The following is a 20879-nucleotide window of genomic DNA, read 5'->3' as shown; positions in this document are numbered from 1 at the left end:
TCCTTGTATCTATCTTTCCTGGTGACAAATTAGGTTTCATGTGGATTTTATAAAAAATAAAGTTTTATCAGGCTGCAACTGGACTAAGTCTGAGTCTCTGTACAGAATTTGCCTTATGTTGTGGACAAGGTTTTTACATAGAGAGATAGGAAATACAGGCTGAATTAGCAACTATGGGAATTTTGATGGAGAAACTTATAAAATCACTTTTAAAACCACTTCACAAATGACCATTATTATTTGTTTAAAGACTGTTTGTTGTAGGCCCAAGAAGAAAGAAAAGAGAGAAAGAACAAGAGATTACAACAATTTGATTGATTGACAGCATCTTTAATTAAAACAAAACAAAACTTATCCTAAGAGGGGGGAAATGATATTAAATCCTTTGATCTCAACTACATTTGTATCAGCAAGTCAAGAATGGATTCTCTCCTGGAATAATGAAAAAATTGTAGGAGGAAGCAGGACTAATAAAATGCACTTCCAAGCTTTAGAACTACCATATTTTTTGGACTATAAGATGCACCGGTATATAAGACACACTAAGATTTTTGAAGAGGTAAGTAAGAAAAAAGTTTTCATCCCCCCCCCCCCCCCCGGCCCCCAGGAGCACTCTGCAGGCTTCAGCAGGGTTAGTGGGAAGGGGGAAATGCCTTTGTTTTTTTTTTCACAAAAACGGGGACATTTTTCCCTTTCCCCAGTCCTGCTGAAGCCTGCAGAGTGCTTCTGGGGATTTTTTATTTTATATAAAATTTTTATTTTTTATTTTTATTACATAGACAACATATACACACAACAATAGAAAAAGAAAAGCAAAAAAAAAACAAAAAACCCAAGCCCATCATCACATACAGTATGTCGTTTGGTTACAGGTCTTTTAACATGTATCATTCTTATACATTCATTGTTTCATTTAATAGATTATAATTTAGTATCGTTTCTTATTCCCCTACCTGTGGCAGTCCATCCCAACTATGTTTCCCCCACATACACAACCCGTATCTCTCTGTTATATATTTAATAGACACAACAATAAAATAAAATTAAAAAGAAAGAAAAAAAACACACACACACACACAAAAACATCATCACATGCAACATGTCATTTGGTTACAAGTGTGTTAACATCCACATCCTCGAATGATATTTACCATCTCAAACTTTTCATCTAGTAAAATTAAAAACCTCATTTTCATTCTACAATATATATTCAGTTAACATTGGTATTATTTTTTTCAGAAAATATACTTATGTTCATTATTGTCCTTGTATTTCATACCTTCAAACAGAGATCTTATTCCTTCATTTTTCATCAAAACGTCACTGCATATATATATACCAGTTTTCAATTATTCCCTTGTTAAAATTGTTTATCAGCAGCGAAATATCATTATAATACGTTCTTAACATTATACATTATATCACCAGACCTTATATTAATTTTTCATTGTATCATTGTTAGATTATTTCATAGCATAGTTATATCATCATTCAACTTCTTCAATTAAAGCATAAGTATATCATTTTTCATTTCCAAGGTTTTTTTTTCCCCTAGCCACCAATAAAACAAATCCCATATCTTATAAAATTGCTCATCCTCTTGTTCTCTAATTTCAAGAGTGCCTCTGGGGATTTCAGGAAGAGGAAAACGGCCCATTTTTTGCAAAAATTGGGAGCCTTTTCTTTCCCCCAGCCCTGTTGAAGCCTGCATAGTGCTTCTGAGGGCTGGAGGAAGGGAAAATGCCTCTTTTTGTGAAAAACAGCCCATTTTCACCCATTTTTCTCAAAAATGGAATGTTTGAGTGAGGCTTCTAGAGCTCAAAAATGGCTGTATTCGGTGTATAAGACGCACCAATATTTCCATGCTCTTCTAGGGGGGAAGGTGTGTCTTATACTGGTAATTCTCTTTTTGGGAATTTTTTTTGTAAAAAGTTTTTTTTTTTATTTTCAAATTCATACTTAGATATACATTCTTGTAGTTATTTTTTATCATATGTCAATCCGACTATATAGTTACATTTTAATATTTTTTTATTTCCTCCCCCCTATATTAATCATGTGACGTCTGAGATACTCATTTCATGTTTTGTCCCTTTTTCTTTCTATTTATACCTTTGTTCAAACCACTCGTAAAATCACCCCCATGTCCTGTAGTACACTGATTCCTCTTTGTCCTTTATTCTCAATGTCAACCTATTCATTTCTGCACAATCTAATATCTTCTTTATTACTTCCCATTCCGATGGGATTTTGTCTGCTTTCCAGTTTTGTGCAAATACAATTCTGGCTGCTGTTATTATTTGTACAATCAAATATAAATTTTCATTACTATATTTCATGGTAGAATACCCAATAAAAATATCTCTGGCTTAAACTCTACGGGTTTATGTATCATTTCTCTAACCACATTTGTATTTTAACCCAATAGCTTTTTGCATTCCTACACATCCACCACATATGATAGTATGTTCCTGGCAATTGGTGACATTTCCAACATTTAGCTGATTTATCCTTAAACATTTTTGCTAATCTCTCAGGTGTCTTGTGCCATTTATAAAACATTTTATATAAATTCTCTTTATATGCTGTTGCCATTGTTAGATTATAATTCCTTTCCCATAGTTGTTGCCATTTTTCTAGTTCTATTGTATATCCAAAGTTTTTTGCCCATCTTATCATTGTTTCTTTGACCTCTTCTTTGTCTAGGTATATTCTAAGTAAATAACTCTACAATTTTTTGATAATTTTTTCATCTGTTCCCATGAGTATCCTATCTAACTCTAAGTTTTCCATATTAAAACCATACTCTTTAGCATCTTTCTCATATCTTGTTTGTATTTGCATTTATTTAAACCATCCTATATCAATCCTTGTTCAATCCAAGTTCTTCTAATTCTTTCTTCTGTTTTAGTTCTCTCTGCACTGTTAATGTACCTTTGTACCTAATAACCTTTTTCATACTATTAGTATTTGGATGTACCAGAGCCTCTACCATTGAAAGCCACATTGGTATTTCCATATATTGGTTTTTTTTTACTTTTTCCCATACTGTGTATAAACCATTTCTTACATAGTGCCTCTGAAACAGAAGTGGGTTGCTCCCGGTTCTAACCAGTTTGGTAGAAGAGGTTCCTCAAATCTACTGTATCTTTTAGAACCAGTTGGTATGGTGGAATAATCCCAGAATGCTGACGCTCCCCCCGCCCGTCCAGTCGCCGCTTGTTCACTCCCTTGCCCCGCCCGTTCTGTCGCCACTCACTTGCTCCTCCCGCCTTTCTGCACTATGCTTGCCCCGCCCTCCACTCCCTAATTGGCTGGCTCACTAATCGCCCCGCCCACCTCTAAGAGCCCTATTTAAATTGCGGTGCAGATGGTCCACTTATCTTTTTGGCTCTCATGTCCGCTTGCCTTCCCTGATGCTATTGTTACCTGCCTCCCTCAGCTAAGTAACTAAGCTGCAACTAGGGATGGAGGGGAGGTGGCAGGCCAGCTGGAGTGGCCTGCCATGGCCCTGCATTATAAGTGAGTCCGCTGATCTTTTGCAGCCTTGCAAGGACCCTGGGTTCCCTTATAGTGCAGGGCTGCATGGCCACCAGTAAGTGTGGGGGGGGCAGGGCCACCTGGCCACCATTAAGTGGAGTGGCAGTGGGAACCACTGCGCGGCCACCTTTCTTGGCAAGTTTGGAGCCCTTGCTCTCCGGGCTTGCTCAGCCCACGTGGCCACACCTAAGCGCAGTGGGAGGGGGTGGGCCATGGGTGGGGGGCAGCGGCATGCTTGTTGGAGCGGCCTGCCATGGCCCTGCACTATAAGTGACTCCGGTGATTTTTTGTGGCTTTCGCAAGGATCCTGGGTTTGCTTATAGTACATGGCCGCCAATAAGTGCATGGGGGAGGGGTGATGGCAGCAAGCCAGCTGGAGCCCATCCAGGAGAGAGGGTCCGGCCGCTGCTAAGTCTGAGTCACAAAGTGAGGCGAAGGGGTCTCGGTGCCCTGCCTGATTCTCTGTTGCTCACTCGCTTAGCTTTCGGTGCAGCTATGGCTACCTCCATCCATGCAGCTGCAGTGACATCATCAAGATGAAGAGCGAGAGGGAAGAGCCCATCCAGGAGAGAGGGCCCTGCTGCTGCTTCGTCTGTGACACGAAGTGAGGCGAAGAGGCCTCGGTGGTACTGAGGCCCCTTTGCTTCCCTTCACTCCCACTTCATCTTGATGATGTTGCAGCAGCTGCTGGGTGCAGACAGACGGAAGTAGCCAGAGCGGCACCAAGGCGGGCAGATGAAAGTGTGAGTGAGCGATGGAGGATCTGGCAGGGCGCCGAGGCCCCTTCACCTCACTTCGCTCCCACTTCGTCTTGATGACGTCGCCGCAGCTGCCGGGCGTGGACGGACAGAGGGAGCCAGAGTGGTGCCAAGGCAGTCCAGGCAGGTGAAAGAGTGAGTGAGTGATGGAGGATCCAGCAGGGCACTGAGGCCCCTTCACCTCCCTTCGCTCCCACTTGATGTCGTCGCAGCTGCCGAGCATGGACAGATGGAGATAGTCAGAGTGGCGCCAAGGCGGTCCGGGCAGGCGAAAGAGAGAGTGAGCGATGGAGGATCATACAGCCTGATCCCCCCTCGCTCGCTCCCTTGCCTGCCGGGCCGCCTCAGCATGGTTCCGGCTACTCCGGCAGGCTGCGCCTGGCAGCTGCAGCGACATCAAGATGAAGAGCGAGAAGAAAGAGCCCCGCTGGGTTAGGGCCCACCGCTGCTTCGTCTGAGTCGCCAAGTGAGGCGAAGGGACCTTGGTGCCCTGCCACCTGAGGGCTCACACCGGCCAGAGCTAAAAGGTTTTCCTTGGGGCGGCAGGTGCGAAAACCTCAGGGGAAGTGGGGGTGGGTGGGAGTCGAGGGGGCCTAGGGGTAGGTGTGGCTTTTCCTTCTGGCTCGCTTGGGTGCAGCATCCTGGAAGTGACCGCGGGATCCATGGATGTGTGAATGACAAGGGTCAAGGTGAAAGAGTCAGGTTCCTATCTTTAGGGCACCCCCTTGGTGTTGCTTGATGGAAGCCCCTTGAGGGCTGAGAAGAAAAGATGAACAGCAACTAAGAAGGCTTTTCTTTTGTTTATATCCCTTCCCACCTTCCCCATTTCTCAGTTCTGGTGGCTGTGCCTTCTCGCTGCCTTCATTAACTCAGCTCCTTTTTTTACCTGTGTACGTGGCTTCTTTCGTCAGGCTCCACAATTAGTGTGTTCACTCTTAAGCAATGTGGAAATGACCCTGGCTCTGGCTCTTTCAAAGTAGATGTATACTTTCTCTTGAGAGCAAACAACACCATTTCATTTTTAATAGATGCCAACCATTGTGCTCACCGTAAAGATATGACAACAAAGTTACCTTAACCTGGAGGGTTTTATAAGAGTAGATTGAGGGGATAGCAGAGGAGTTATTCCTTCTAATCCGTCCCATCTCCAAACATTCGCAGTTAAAGGGGCCACCTCTAGAGTTTCTCAACCTTAGAAACTTTAAGATGTGCAAACTTCAACTCTCAGAATTCCCCAACCCACTATGCTAGTTGAGGAATTCTGGAAGTTGAAGTCCACAAGTCTTAAAGCTATTTGAACACCCCTGGGGTTTTTTTCTAAAGGGTTAGGGGTGCAAGGGTCTTATAACTTGACAGCTTTAAGACTTGTGTGTTTCAAATGCCAGAGTTTCTGAGCCAACATTTTGGTTGCAAAGCAAGAGCCTTGTTATGTGAGTTTCACCACATTTTACAAGTTGGCCATGCCCACCCAGTCACATGACTGCCAAGCCAATCCCACCTGGTCACATTACCACCAAGCCACTCCCACAAAACAGGTCACACCTACAGAAGAGGTTCTAAAAATTTTTGAAACCCATCACTGCTCTGAAAGTAACCATGTAATCTATTTTTCCCATACTACAAAATGCGTGCCAACCCAGTTGCATATTGTGTCCCTCCAACCTTGCATTTTTTAGTAGTATCCATTATTTTATCCATATTAGAGCTGCTGCTTGATAGTATAATTCCCAGTTTGGTACACCAAATTCACCTTTGTCTCTGGACCTGTGCAATAAACTATTCCTTCCCTGAAGAGCTGGCTTGCGTGTCCTGTTTTTTTCTACAACAGTTTTTGGCGACTCCTTTGCCGGGACACTAAGCGAGGTGATGTTTCGCTGAGGGCAGCCTGACCCCTTGGACCCTGCAGGGGACCACCTCCAAACATTCTCCAGGCGCCATGGGGGATTGTGCCTCTGGGAGATGGCTGTGGTACCTCGTTGGGGCCAATGATGCTGAAGGCTAGTCCAAGATCCCTTAAGGGAAGGAAAGTAGGTCTGAACTGTATCCTGGCCAGGAAGGGGCTTTTGTGAAGATGTCTCAGGCAAGTATATGTAACTGGTGTTGTACCTATCTCATTTGAAGGTAGAAGAGGGGGCCTGATCACCTCCCTGGACTCGGGAAGGCGTTCCTAATGAAGTCCGTATAGGTTGTGTGGGTGGTTAAACCAGCACAGTTCCTGCAAGTAGCCATTGAGTTCCGGCTTCTGGGGGCTCAGGTTGCTGGTAATGTGTTAGGATGGGTGGTAATGGCAGTGTGCCCCGCACGCTGTTGGAATTTATGTTGAAAGGTTTTGCTGATTATTTTAATCATACTGAATATAGGGTGTCATATCTTAGGGTGTCAAGAGAAGGAGAGAGTGTGTCTCTGAGATCAGTGCCCTCCACCTGTTGACACTGAAGGGGTAGGAGACCCAGGGAGATAAAGAGTGGAATCATATATTGGTTAGAATGAACAAACAGTCCCATTGGGTGGGACCAGGAGGAAGGAAACCAGATCAAGTGGACCACAAACCTGGTCCAAGGGAGCAGTTGAGACAAAACTCAAGTTGCCCCTAAGGGATCTTTGATTGCCAGAAGTTGAGGGGGAGTTACATGAGGTGTGGATATGCTCCATTCTCAATGGCTGATTTATATAATTGGAAAAATCAAATTCCTGCTTATAGATAAACTCTAGATGAGATGCATGTCCTTTTTCCATCCATTTTTCTGAACTCACCAGTCTGCTTGAGCTGACATACAAATTCTGATGGAAATTGTATAAACCCCCGAGAAAAGAAGGCTGGTGAAGATAACCATGAATAAGCCTTTGCAGAAGGATCATGAAAAAAAATCCAGATGGGTTACTGAAGGAACCAGATTGGGAACCTAGTCCATTCAGCTGAAAAAGTATTGGACCTTAGTTTTGTTAGGATTCAACAAAAGTTGAAAATTTAGGGAAGGTCTATTAAATTCAACAGGAACAGGATGAAAATCCAGGGGAAATCCTAGAATGCATTTATCGAACCTTTAGGCAAAATATCACAAGCTCAGATCCTGAGTTTGAAGAAAGTAAGGGAATGATCAATATGATCTTCATTGGTCACTCTGCAGATGACATTAGGGTAAATAATTAAACAAAATACAGAAGACAGAAAGGGGGGCCAGGAAAGGCATCTCTGAACTTGTGGAATAAGCATACAAAGCGTATGTTAATTGGGCTCAACTTTCAGAGAAGGAAGATAGAAAGAGTGGGAGGCTAGGGGACTTGCCGGAAGAATTGTCGAGGAGGGGCCAAGTAGATAGAATCCATGCCCAGTCAGAGAAAGAGCCTTCCAGTTAGCAAGAAAAGAAAGCAATGAAGGTCTGTGTGGCTTGAATAAATGGAAAATGCATGAAAGATTTTGTGAAGAGCCAAACCAGTTTCAGTATATAGATCAGTGGGGAGATGCGGTGGCAGACAAGTCTGAAGAATTGTTGCAATGTCAAGCTAAAATGGTGTGCCTCGGTGTGGCCAGACTGAAAGGAAGGAGCTTGAAGGCAGCGTCTGAAAGAATTAAGGAAGTGAGGGTGCCTGAGATCAGGGAACGTGAAAAGCAGAAAATGGTTTTAGTGCAAGATGAGGAAGAACTCCTGAGGCCCCCTCCATATGCGCCCGTGCCTGTCAGGGAAGTGGCTGCTGCAGTTGTGGAAGGAGGAAGGGAGTAAGGCATAGCTGGTGAATATGGTAAACCAGAACAGGATGTGTGATATAAAGAGAAAAAGCCCACAAAGAAACAACTATTTGCTCTGGGTGAGGAGGTTGAGAGTGATGAGGATGAGGGGGCTGTTGGAGGTGATATACTGATTGGAGTAGTGACTAGGGTGGCTGTGGCCAGAGCGGAGGTGGCGGCTGCGCAGCAGGACTTTATGTTCAAAACTTCTAGTGTCAATATGAATAATAGTGGAAATAGTGGGCACCCTTGCCTGGTCCCTTTTCTAATCGGCACTTCTTCTGTCATACCTCTATTTGCCATCACTTTAGCCTGTGGTTCTTTATAAATAGTTTTAACCATATTTATAAATCCCTCCCCAAAGTCCATCATTTGCAGTTGCATTAGCATGAATTTCCAGTTAACGTTATCAAAAGCTTTTTGCGCATCCAGAAATAACAATGCCATTTGTTTCCCAGGGTGTACTTCATAATATTCTAATGCATTCAATATAATTTTCATATTATCTCTAATTTGTCTCTTGGGTAACTCTAGGGGGCAGTGCTCATCTCCGTTTCAAAGCCGAAGAGCCAGCGCTGTCCAAAGACATCTCCGTGGTCTTGTGGCCAGCATGACTAAATGCCAAAGGAGCACAGAACGCTATTACCTTGCCACCAAATGTGCTTCCTATTTTTCTACTTGCATTTTTACATGCTTTTGAAATGCTAGGTTGGCAGAATAACGTTTTATTTTTAAACAATTTTAAACAATATATTTTTAACAAAAACAGGACATTTTAAAAAAATCAATTTCGTTTTCATTTTAGGCGTTACAATTAACATTTTGATAAGGGTTGATAAATGCCAAGATGTTGTCTCTCCCTGCATTAGAAGCCATCATTGGAAACTAACATTAACACAGATGTTGAGAGAATGATAGTTTTCACTAAGCTGTCATTCAAGTTGATCGACTGAACCAGCTGATCTATCCTGAGCATGTTTCATGTCCTTTCCTTAATGGAATGCTGTATCTACAGAGGTCCAGCTCTACTATTTTTTCTGACTCTGACAGAAAGACCACTGAGCAGAAACCTGGTCCCAAGAAATGCCTCACAGGGTGACCTGCCCATTGGGCCTTTTAACTCCTATCCAGGGCTGACAGAAAGGTCATTGTAAAGAGGGATGGTCACAAAGAATTCTCTTCCTAGAGTGACCTGCCTATCAGTCAAGACAGAAATGGAGCTGACCCAGAGAGCAACTGGCTTGCTGGGAAATTAAAACTGTGCTGAAAGGAGGCAGATACACAGCAGTTTTGGTTTTTTTGCTTTTCTGCACTCTTGGTGGGGCTGCTCTTCTGCTGGGATCATGTCTGTCTACCATCACAACCGGGGTGTGTTCTGGCAGCTACTGCCAGTTTGCTTTTAGGTGCATTGCACATACATGCACACTGAAATAAAAATTATTCTGCACATGTGCAAAAGCAAAAAACAAGATGGCAGCTCCTATGACGCCTCCTGGAGAACCGGTTCAGGGACGTGGCAGGCCTGGGTCACTGCTGAACCCATCTCTGATAACAACCGCAGATGCCTCCGGATGGAAGTCAAGAGCCATGCTATCAGTGAAGCAATGCAGATTGTGCATATAAAAAGGGCTGTGATAAGGGAAGTTGTAAAACATGATTTCCACCTTGAATGAGAGAAAACCAGTAGTACTTCCCGCAGCTATGGACTGGAAATGAGAGGGAGGCGATATCACGCAGATGAGTCCTTAAAGAATGGCTTCAAGAAGCCTTTGAGGCAAAGTCAGGAGGCTGTGTGGATGTGCTCATTCTCTCCTTAAGCAATCTCCTTCTGCTCAGGAGGAGGCAGAATGTCTTCCAGCACTCAAGCTACAGGCAGTTCTCATTTAACAAGAGTTTCTTGTCACCAAAGGGGTGAGACCTATGTTCATACGTGGGGGGGGGGGGGTTGTACAAGGTTGCAATTGTTAGTTTATAATTCCTTTCCCATAAATTTTGCAATTCCTCTAGTTCTATATGGAACCAAAAAATATTCCCATTGTACCATTGTATCTTTTACTTGTTCCTTTCCCATTTTCAAATTTAGTAAAAAGTTACATATCTTTTTGATTAGTTTATAAGCATAGTTTTATTTTGCCATCTATACAGCCTACAGAGTTCAACTATTCAAGCAAAATATTTGAACTTTATCTTCTTTATTTAGCAATTTTCTCTCCTACTCAGAAGATTCACCCTACATCCTTATACTACAAGGGGAGGAAATTATCCAAATATTTTGGCCCCCAAGCAAAGCACCAAGTTGCATCTGTGATACAAGCCTCATATCCTAGAACCAAAGCTTTAGAAAAGCTTGCTGGAAGCCTTAAGTATCATTTCTTGTCTTCTTCCAATCTCCTGTCTTCGTTCATCCGAAGTTATCTGCTTTACTGTACTATTGTAGGCATGGCACTGATTAAGATATAAGTTATTACCTCTATCCCTATTCAAGCAGAATGAGGAATCAACATAAATCATAAAGAAATTGTTATCTACAGAGGATCTTTGCAAACATAACACACCTGAGAAGTGGTCTTGAATCCCTCTGCCTTAATTTAAATCTGGGAACAGTTTGCTCAACGAGAATGATAATAAGTCTGCCTCCAGAGGTTGATTTGTCCAAAGGAGGTGGGGGGGGGGCAACTCCAACTGGATTAGGCATCTATTGATCTTTATAGGGCTTAGTTAGCAATAAAAAGGATATCATATTCAGAAGCGCCCTATTAATCTTGCAGAAGTTATAGAGTGGAACCCTGGATCAAATGAAATCCTGTTCCTTCCATTCATTTGACTCCTATACATCTATAAGAATACTTCTCAACACATTTCGTCTAAGCTGCACCCACTGAATCTACCCACAAAACAAAGCATAAGAAAGGAAATAGGGTGACATCAATTCAGCTGTGGCTAGATTCAGGATGTAACCTATTGAATTTGTTTTCCTGACTAAGTTCATTTCTGAGCTGCAATTAAAATGAAAACAAGCAGTTGCATGAATGTAGTTCTTTATTTTTCACCCAAGAGCAACTACAGCAAGATAGGCAGTTGTTAGATAGGTAGTTGTAACCCCCCCATCCAACATGGTTATGCATATATTATAATCAGCCCTTCTTATAGAATACCACCCATTACCCATCTCAGCATCCTTCCTCCCTCCCTCCCTCCTTTCCTTCAGCTTATTACTTTTCTGAAAATATATTTAGCTAAAGAGAAGCTATCCCTGGAATGTACCCTTTATCTCACTTCCCTGGTCTTTCAAGGCCTGAGAACAGTGGAGAGTAAGGAGGCCAACAAAATCTTAAAAATTCAGAAGCTTAATAAAAGCATAAATGTTTTAATAATATATTTTAATACTATATTCTATAAAATGTTCGGACAGGCCCATCAACCCAAGCCTCAGAAACTGCAAATGTGCCTTTTGCACACCTGCAAAACTCATTGCAATCATCAAACTTTTCACCATGCTAGTATGGAATCTTTCAGAATCTTCTAGGAAATGTCAGGTGGAAGAAAAATCAAGCTCTTTGTGGCTTTATAAGTTACTCCATGTAAGTGAATCTAATCTATTCCTATGCATTTATTAATTCAATAATGTGTATCAATTGGGCTCCTCAAATGTTTCCGTTGCTGGTCTCTTTTTGGTCCCAGGTCAACCATAAGAACCCTAATTGCTGCAATCTGTCTAAAGTTCCTAATTCAAGGTTGGGAGGAGCTGAGCTGTATCAGAAAGCTAAGATCATTCCAATAGCTGGTTTCTCAAGGAAAAGGATTTACATGACTTAAGTTAGCAATGAAAGGGGTATCTTTTGCTTATTTTCTGAAGCACATTCACACATTTCAAATGAAACCCTGTTCCTTCAATTCATTGGACTCCATTCTTAATACTTACAGCACAATTTCCAGGGTGTTAGTTCTCAGCTGCACCCAGTGAATCTCACCACAATCTCAGAAGAAAGGAAGTAAGAGTGACCTCATTACAATTGTGGCTAGATTGCATTCAGGATGTTGCCTATCAACCTAAACCTCAAAAACTCTGCAAATGTACATTTTGAAATCCTGCAAAAATCATTGCAGGGGTGAAAACTTTTCACCATGTAATTATTGATAAGGAAGGAACTAATCTATACGTTCAAGTCCATAGATTGTAAAGGTGTCACTGTTGACACACACACTCACTGACACATACCTTCTCTGAAAGTATGAATGGCTTTGATTTTGGAATTGTACGTTTGCACAACTGTAAACTCTTCAAAGTTGCAGCTAATGAAAGACTTTACAGCTTCCCCTGTTGGGAGGCAAAAAATCAAACAATGGCAATTTGCATGGAATCTGTGTTTTTGATCAACTTAAGTGTCCTAACAATATGGAATATTTTTGTTATATGCAAACTTCTTCCAATCTGTTTTGCGATCAGTGATTATGCAACTGCTACTACAGGTAGTTCTCAACTTACAACTGGTGACCATTCAAAGTTATAACAGACTTGGGAAAAAAAGAGAATCATGACCAGTCCTCACACATAGCAGTATCCCCATGGTCATATGATCAGAATTCAAAATGCTTGGCAACCAGCATGTATATATGACATTTCTGGCATGCCAGAGTCAGTGATTGCTATTTGTGACCTTTCCAGCTGGATTTTAAAAAGTCAGTGTGGGAAAACAGATTCACTTAACAACAGTGCCAAAAAAGGTCATAAATCGGGCACAATTCACTTACACTGACTCACTTAGCAATGGACGTTCTGGTCCAAATTGCAATCATAAATCAAGAACTACCTGTATTGGGTCTGTGAGGGTTGGAAATTCAACCCTGTGCTTGATGAAGGGTGAACCATGGTTTTCCTTGAAGTATACTTTATAATTAAGTAAAATAAACCCGAGGTATATTCTAAGAAACACATTTTTATTGTAAAATAAATAACAAACAAACTTACTAGCTAATAACTACATTTTGGCAAAGTTCCTAGCCTACCTCCTCATGGCAGGCGAACAGAGAAAGGTGGAAGAGAAAGAAGAAGGCAAAATGGACAGACAAGAGTCAGTCTACCGTATATCTCAAAGTATAAGCACAGCTGGCAAAACAAAAAAACATTGTGATACCCCTTCTTTTTGCCAGTTGAGCAGACATCAGGTACATCATCAAATAAGGCACATCTTCTTATGCAGACGTTCATGTTGAGCTGCTGGAAGTGGTTTGTTGAGCATGTCAGCAATTTGATCATGTGTAGATACATATTGCAATTTAATAAAACCTTGTTCTGGACCTAGAACTGTGAAACGTGATTCAGAAATATAAACCACCGATTCATTGTCTTCCATTATGGTGATCAGTTGAATCAGACGTGTCCAGATATCTGTGACCAAAGCATCAAACCATGTTGGAGAATTACATGCATCTGAAACACAAGCACATTCAGCTTCAGTAGATGAACAAGAAACAAAATTCTGTTTCCTCACTTGCTAGTAAACAGGACATCCATTTAGGAACATCATATAACCTGAAGTACTTTTACGTGATTTCTTGTCACTCGCCCAATCAGAATCTGCATAACAACATAATTCTGCACAATCAGTATGTGTTGGTTCTAACAATAACTTCATATGTTTAGTATGTTTTAGGTATTTCAATAACTTCTTAATACATGTCCAATGAAACTCTTTTGCCTTACCTACGTGTCGAGACAAGAGATTAACACTAAGTGCAATATCGGGTCTGGTCCAACTACTAATATACAACAGTGACCCAATGACTGAACGATAAAGTGTTTGATCCTTGTATTCAGAACTTGATTCATGTGTCAAGTTGTGAAAATCTGTTTGCATGGGTGTCTTTGTTGTGTTAGCATCCTTCATATTGCATTGATGCAAAATCTGTTCAATTTTATCCTCTTGTGAAAGACTAAACCTCTTCTGTGTTTTGTCAATCTGAACACCTAAGTAAGTACTAATATGACCTAAAGATTTCAATGTGAAGTATCTCTGCAAAGCTTTAGCAAAAATCTCACTCATTTTCTTATTTGGACCAATATAAACAATATCATCAACATAAAAAAGAATTATCTCATATATATTGTTAGATCTTTTTGTGAACATGCACTCATCAGTTTTGGACTTAATAAAGCCCATTAAATTTAGTTTGTCAGTAAGACATAAGTACCACATTAAACCTGACTGTTTGAGACCATAAAGACTTTTGTTTAGAAACCAGGTATCTCCTTCTTGCTGTCGGAATCCTAGAGGGCTTCTCACATAGATTTCATCATCTAGGTCAGCATGCAAATAAGCCGTGTCACCATCGAACTGGAAAACTTCTAAACCAAGGATAGTTGCAGTGGCTAAAGCAATTTTTATACTCTCAGTTCTGACTGTCAGTGACGGGGTGGGTTCCTCCCGGTTCGCACTGGTTCGCACGAACCGGATCGTCGGTGAACCCGGAAGTAATTAACTTCCGGGAACGCCGGTACCAGTCCTGGCCCCTGTCGCTGCAAAGCACCCTTTTGCCGGCGCGTCGCAGCTTGCTCGCTTGCTCCCCCGCCTGTCCACACTAAGCCTAGCCTGCCACTTACTGATTGGCTGGAGTCCAGCCAATCAGTGAGCGGGTTGGCCTCATTTAAAAGTGTGGCGCCAATGGCTAACATTCCTCTTTTGAAAAGAATCTCTCAAAGAGTCTTTTCAAAAGGGTTTGTTGCCGAGACGCCTCGTTTTGCGCTTCACCTTGTTCAGTTCACCTTCCCTTCACCTTCCAGGAGCTTGCTGCTTCCCCCACAGGTAAGCAACCAAGCCCCGGCAGTGGGACTCGGCCACGCTAGCGGCGGGACTTTGGGTGGGTGGTGGCGACGGCAGTGGCGGTAGCGACGGTAGGAAGCCGGGGGGCGGTAGCGGCGGTAGGAAGCCAGGGGGGGTAGCGGTGGTAGCAGCGGTAGCAGCAGTAGGAAGCCTGGGGCGGTAGCAGCGGTAGCAGCGGTAGCAGCGGTAGCGGCCTAGCTTTCACAAGGGAAGGCCTCCAGGCCTTCCCTCGCGAAAGCCGCGGCCTCGCGTATGCCATATGGCTGCCTTTGGGTGGGGGGGGCGGCGGCAGCCTCCCTCGCAAAAGCCGCAGCCTGGATAGGAAACCTCAAGAAACGAAATGCTGAAGGGAGAAGGAAAAAGAGAAATGGTTAAGACAGATGCTGGCTAATCCAAAGAGGAAAAGCGACAGGACTCCCCACTGTCCTAACATATCCACTCTTGGCCACCTGACTTTATCTCCAAGATTATGGGTGAAGGGAAATAGATTTTATACATCTTGAGGCTATTGTTGGATGGGATCAGAATAAGAGCAGAGGAAAAGACGAGTTTTATACAAGTACAGCTAATGATGACTTACTCATATCAGGTGTAAATCTTACTCATAGGCTGGGGATAAGGTAAAGGAAAACTCATGGAGAAAGTGGCACCAACAGAGTATGGTTAAGGGCAGCAACGCGATTTAGATTCAGTCAGCCTAGCGTATATTGTTTCCCCTCCTCAATAAGGATGCAGTTAGATCTATTTTCTTTACCCAACTTCTTTCCAATCATTTCTCAGGCTGGAAAGGAGTAAAGACCTTTAACAGATTTAACAGATTAATTGAGTTGGAAGGGACCTTGTAGGTCATTTATTCCAACCCCTTCCTATTCAAGCAGGAGACCCTACACCATTTCTGACAAAAGGCAGTCCAATCTCTTCCTGATACCCTCAAAGGTAAATTGTTCCATTGGTTGATTGTTCTCACTATCAGAAAGTTCCTCCTTATTTCTAAGTTGAATCTCTCCTTGGTCAGTTTCCATCTATTATTCCTTCAGGTGGTTTGGAAAATAGCTTGACACCATCCTCTCTGTGGCATGGATGTAATATTTACTATGATTTAACACTCATAAGAAAGCAAAGGACTTTACAAAATACTAAAAATTCATTGATCCCAGTTTTTGGTGTGGTTTTAATCTGTCCACGTTTCAGAATCAACCTAAATTTTTGTTTTCTAAAGCTAAATATCTATATCTATATCTATATCTATATCTATATCTATATCTATATCTATCTATCTCTATCTCTATCTCTATCTCTATCTCTATCTCTATATCTATATCTATATCTATATCTATATCTATATCTATATCTATATCTATATCTATATCTATCTATCTATCTATCTAGATAGATAGATAGATAGATAGATATAAATATAAATATAATTGTATATATAAATATTGTATATATATTTAGTGTTACAACCCCTGGTAAGCCCCAATTATGGGAGGAAGCTAACTGCTTCCATCATCTGTCAGTCGGCTCGTCACAAGAGTCCATCACGACAGAAACCCAATATTTTTACTGTTGCCTTTGTTATATTTGTGTAAATCCCTTTATTTATTTATCAGCACAAATAAAACACAAATATTGTATGTATGTATGTATGTATGTATGTACGTGTGTGTGTGTATATATATACACAATATTTGAAATCAAATACAAAACTTTTTGGTACCAAGACTTATTCAAGGAAAAATTAAGTCAAAGGGTCTGGGATATCCTGCCTGTATATATAATCTCCTTCCGGATTCTGCACGTGAAGGCAAAATTTACGAAGTGTTTGGTATACTTACACATGAATAGTCACTTTCAAAACTATAACTGTAGATTATCAGCTCGGATAGGTTAGATAGGTTGATAGGATGCTATCAATTAATGACATTATAGCACTTGTGATGTTCATTGCTACACTAAAATTCACCTGAAACAGAAATACACCAGAAGGAGAAAAATTACAGTGTTGGCATACCTCTTAATCAATGCAAGGCATAAAAGCATTAAATGGTAATGTTAAATGCTCTTTTAGCTATAAAACATTACAGAGGGACTACTAGAGAGATGGGAATGGAGAAAACTGAGAATACTGAAAAATTGCTCTTTTCAGTTCTCCCCTTTCGGGAATGTAGTATTTTTCTCTCAAGATGGTTTTGTTTCTTCTTTTGAATCTATATTTTCTTCCTTTAACAGACAAAAACATGTCTATGTTGCTATGAACATTCTTTAAATCAAAGAGGTCACAGGGGAAAAGAATGCAAGCTCTTTGTAGGATGGCTACCAATAGCTCTCTCTTCCCTTTGATTCCCATGTGATTCCCACTCTAGTTCCATACTTTTACTCCTAATACACAGGGCTTCTTTTTAATGTTGCTTTCGGGTAGGAACACTTCTGGAACAGGATCCTCTATCGAGGAGGAGGAGGAGGAGGAGGAGGAGGAGGAGGAGGAGGAGGAGGAGGAGGAGGAGGAGGAATAATAATGTTTTGAGGTCAGCTTCAAGATCTTCAAGAGCATGAAAGAAGACACCTCTGCTCAGGACTAGCAATAGCAATAGCATTTAGACTTATATAACACTTCACAGTGCTTTACAGTTCTTTCTAAGGGGTTTACAAAGTCACCATATTGCCACCAACCATCTGGGTCACAAAACGGGGACCAGAAGAGGCTCAAATGCTGGAAGGTTGAAAATTATCTACTGTTGACGTAGAACTTTCGATGGAAGCAAGACTTGGAATCAACAGTTGAGCAAAGAAGGAAGGGGGAGGGGGATTTTGAGTTTGCTTTTCTTTCCTAAATGTTGGTTTAAAACTGAGCAGTATCTAAAGACAATAGACAATAAAAGTAAAAGGATCAGAATGCTTACAAAGAAATAGCATAAAAGAAATTCAAATGCTAAACTTTCTTACCAAAACATGATTTGGACTGTTCGCAGCTGATACACAAAGTGATCCAGAAGAAATAAACTATGGAAAAGGAAAAAGAAGAACAAATGATTGGAGTCCACTGCAGATAAAAGGGGGAAATTGTCAGAAAAATCTGGCACCCATGAAAAGCCAGATAGGCTCCAATGCAAACAGGACTTTTATAGGTAACCCTTAGCCATTACTGCCATGGAGCATGACTCAACAAAAATGTGTACATACTTACAAATATCCCTCCCCAAAAGGGGTAACCTCCAACTGTACACAAGCTGCGGGGGGAGTCAGGAGAAGAAATTGAAGAAAGGGAGACAGCCCCATAGAGGATGTGGATCAGCCCAATCAATATTTGGACAGCCTGCAGAAGGAAAACACACAGTAAGACAACTTTGTTCGCTGATTCTGAGAAAAAAACATTCTTATTTGTTAGCACCCCAGGAAAGGCATCACTTTATATCCATCTTTGAAAGGTCCTTCAAAGGTGTTGGGGCTTCTAAGCTGCCAGTGCAGGTGTTGACCCAAGGCCTGGTTTCAGCCTTGAGGAATATTTCCAAAGGACCATTTTGTGGGACTTGTTGAGGAGCACTGGTGGGAATTTGCTGAGCTCCATAATGGGGATATGGAGTTGCTCCAGATGTCTGAAGAGCAACACTGGACAATCCAGGAGCCGTTTGGATTATGTTTGCTCCATTAGAGGTGATGAGAACTGCGGTTCCAGTGGCCATTCTTGCTGGAAGTGATGCCACAGCTAAGATACCTGAAAACAAACAAGTTAAGAAAAGTTAATGTCTTAACATCAAGGAGGCAAATTCTGGGCCTTCTCCTTAATGTCACTTTATGAAATAATATTTGCCTGCAGTAAAACTGAAGAAGATTTCCAGAAGGCTTCAGGGAGCAGGATAGTAAAAAAAATATACAACTTTCTCAGGGATAGAAATCTGTCCTTTCTCCATCTTTCTGCCAGAACCAAATAGGTTTCTTGCTTGAGAAGTTTTCAGGGAAAAAACCAAGAAAGTCCAGTTGCCTTTTGAAAAGCATCTTTGGGACAACCATGTCCTGGTTGATTTTGAATCTCCATGGACATCAGATGAGGAAAAGTTAATCAGAACATAACGTTTTTCAATGCAAAACGTCTTTTTCTGATCTTAGCACCACCTCAGATCCCCCAGCTAAATGACATTTCCATTTGGACAAGATTTTATTGTATCTGCCCTCCTGTCTTGTTACTGGGAGATGGATCTAAAGGCATCAGGCATGGAGGGTCATATTGATTGCCATTTTCCAGGAAGGTCATACCAATTTGGACATAGGTTACTGTGAAGGACACAAGAGCAAGATCTGTATCCCACCTTTGCTTCACATATGAGGTGAGGTTTCTTGTCAGAACACAATTGGACCCTCAGCCTGGGTTTCCTAATGAAACAACCTCAGAAAAAAGTGAAGCGATTCAGTAAAGTCCTACATCTAGTTAACACTCCAGGTTTTGAAAACTCTGATCAAAGGGTCAGAATTAATCCCACTAGTTAGGATTTGTACAGGCCTTAAGAGGAAGCTTCTTCCTTCTTGAGCTGCATTAATTGGAAGTCAACGTAAAGCAAAAACCAACCCATCCACCCTCCTCTTTGAACAATGAACTTCAAATATTGAATCTCGGTACATTTATATGGCGCCTTTGCAAACTCTTCCCTGTCCGCTAATTCTGCCCTGAAATCCTCCTGTCTATAAGAGCTGCGGGGGCTGCGTGGCTGAGAAGACCGCGGGTGGATGGCTGCGGGGGAGAAGCGGCAGGCACGGGAGGGTCCACATATTAATTCCATGCTATTTTGTAAACAAGTAATCAGAATATTCTCACGGCGACCGCTCAAGACGAGAAACTCCAAAGACTCAGGGGAAACGAAAGTAACATAACAGGAACAAGTGGAGGGCGGGGCTCGTTCACCCACTAAAAGGGGGGATTTACTCATCTTAATCGAAGACGTATTTCTTGCCCCTTTAACTGTTGCAACAAATAAAAGTTTAGGGCCATGAACCTTCTGCGTTTTCAGAGATGAGAGGAAAACTCACCAAGATTATAAACTCCGGTTATTCCCATACTAAAACGAATCACTGAAATCAAACTCATCCCTGACATATTTACTTACTTACTTACTTACTTACTTACTTACTTACTTACTTACCTACCTACCTACCTACCTACCTACCTACCTACCTACCTACCTACCTACCTACCTACCTATCTATCGAAATGTACAGGGAAACAAGTATGAAAACACATGAAAAAAATGGCACAAATAAATGGATATAAATAAGCCTTAAATACATAAAAAGAGAACATGTAAATGGGACAATAGGACAGGGACGGTAGGCACGCTGGTGAGCTTATGCACGTCCCATCTCTCCCGCTTCTCTCTTTCTCCCAAAGTAACCAAGTCCCGCGATTGAAGCGACCGTTTTCAACCCCTCGGAATCGCGAGAAAGAAAAACAAGGGGAGCGCATTGCGATCACAGCCTCCCCCCACAACGGCGTGAAGGGGAAGCCGGTGGGGATCGATCCCAGCCTCCGATTGAACTCCTGGCCAGACTCTCCTTGGAAAAACTTCCAAGGACCTTAAGGGCCGCTGAAAGATCTGGACCAGATCCCTTTGCCAAGAGGCAGGTGCTAAAGAATTTCTCTCCGTGCATTCGCAAAGTTATATTGGATTAATCTATTGCGTTTCCTTTTGCACTTATTCTGCACTGAACATTTGCTCTTTGGTTGACTCCTCCCTAGTATAGAGATAAATTTCTCTTTATAAGATCATTTATAACAGAATTCGTCTTCATTGGTGAGATAAACTTCTGCTCTTCTAGGGAGTCTCCGATTCCTTCACTATGTATGTTACACGAGAGAGCCCTCTGGAGTCCTGATCCTCCTATTGCTCTTTTGTATTGGCTGTTCTACGAACGTCTATGGGGCTGTGGAAAGCAGGTCGCTTCAATGCTATGATAATAGTGTTTTGGAAGGAGAGTCGGCTTCTGCCTCCCTCCCCCTCCAGATGAGCTAAACTATTCCCAGATTTCATCTTTTAAAAAAGC

At 41.9% G+C, this 20879-nt stretch overlaps 1 long non-coding RNA gene across 1 annotated transcript; it reads right to left on the bottom strand.

Moving 5' to 3' along the window:
* Positions 1–16693: 16693 nt before the first annotated feature.
* LOC116511170 lies at positions 16694–19809 on the bottom strand. Its single transcript, XR_004255727.1, has 3 exons — positions 18034–19809; positions 17793–17849; positions 16694–16812 (listed from the first exon to the last, which is right to left on the bottom strand). It is a non-coding gene; the product is annotated as an uncharacterized LOC116511170 (long non-coding RNA).
* Between the last annotated feature and the right edge of the window lie 1070 nt (positions 19810–20879).

The sequence above is a fragment of the Thamnophis elegans genome, chromosome 1 (assembly GCF_009769535.1).
Source record: "Thamnophis elegans isolate rThaEle1 chromosome 1, rThaEle1.pri, whole genome shotgun sequence".
NCBI lineage: Eukaryota > Metazoa > Chordata > Lepidosauria > Squamata > Colubridae > Thamnophis > Thamnophis elegans.
This window is presented reverse-complemented; position numbering and strand designations above follow the sequence as displayed.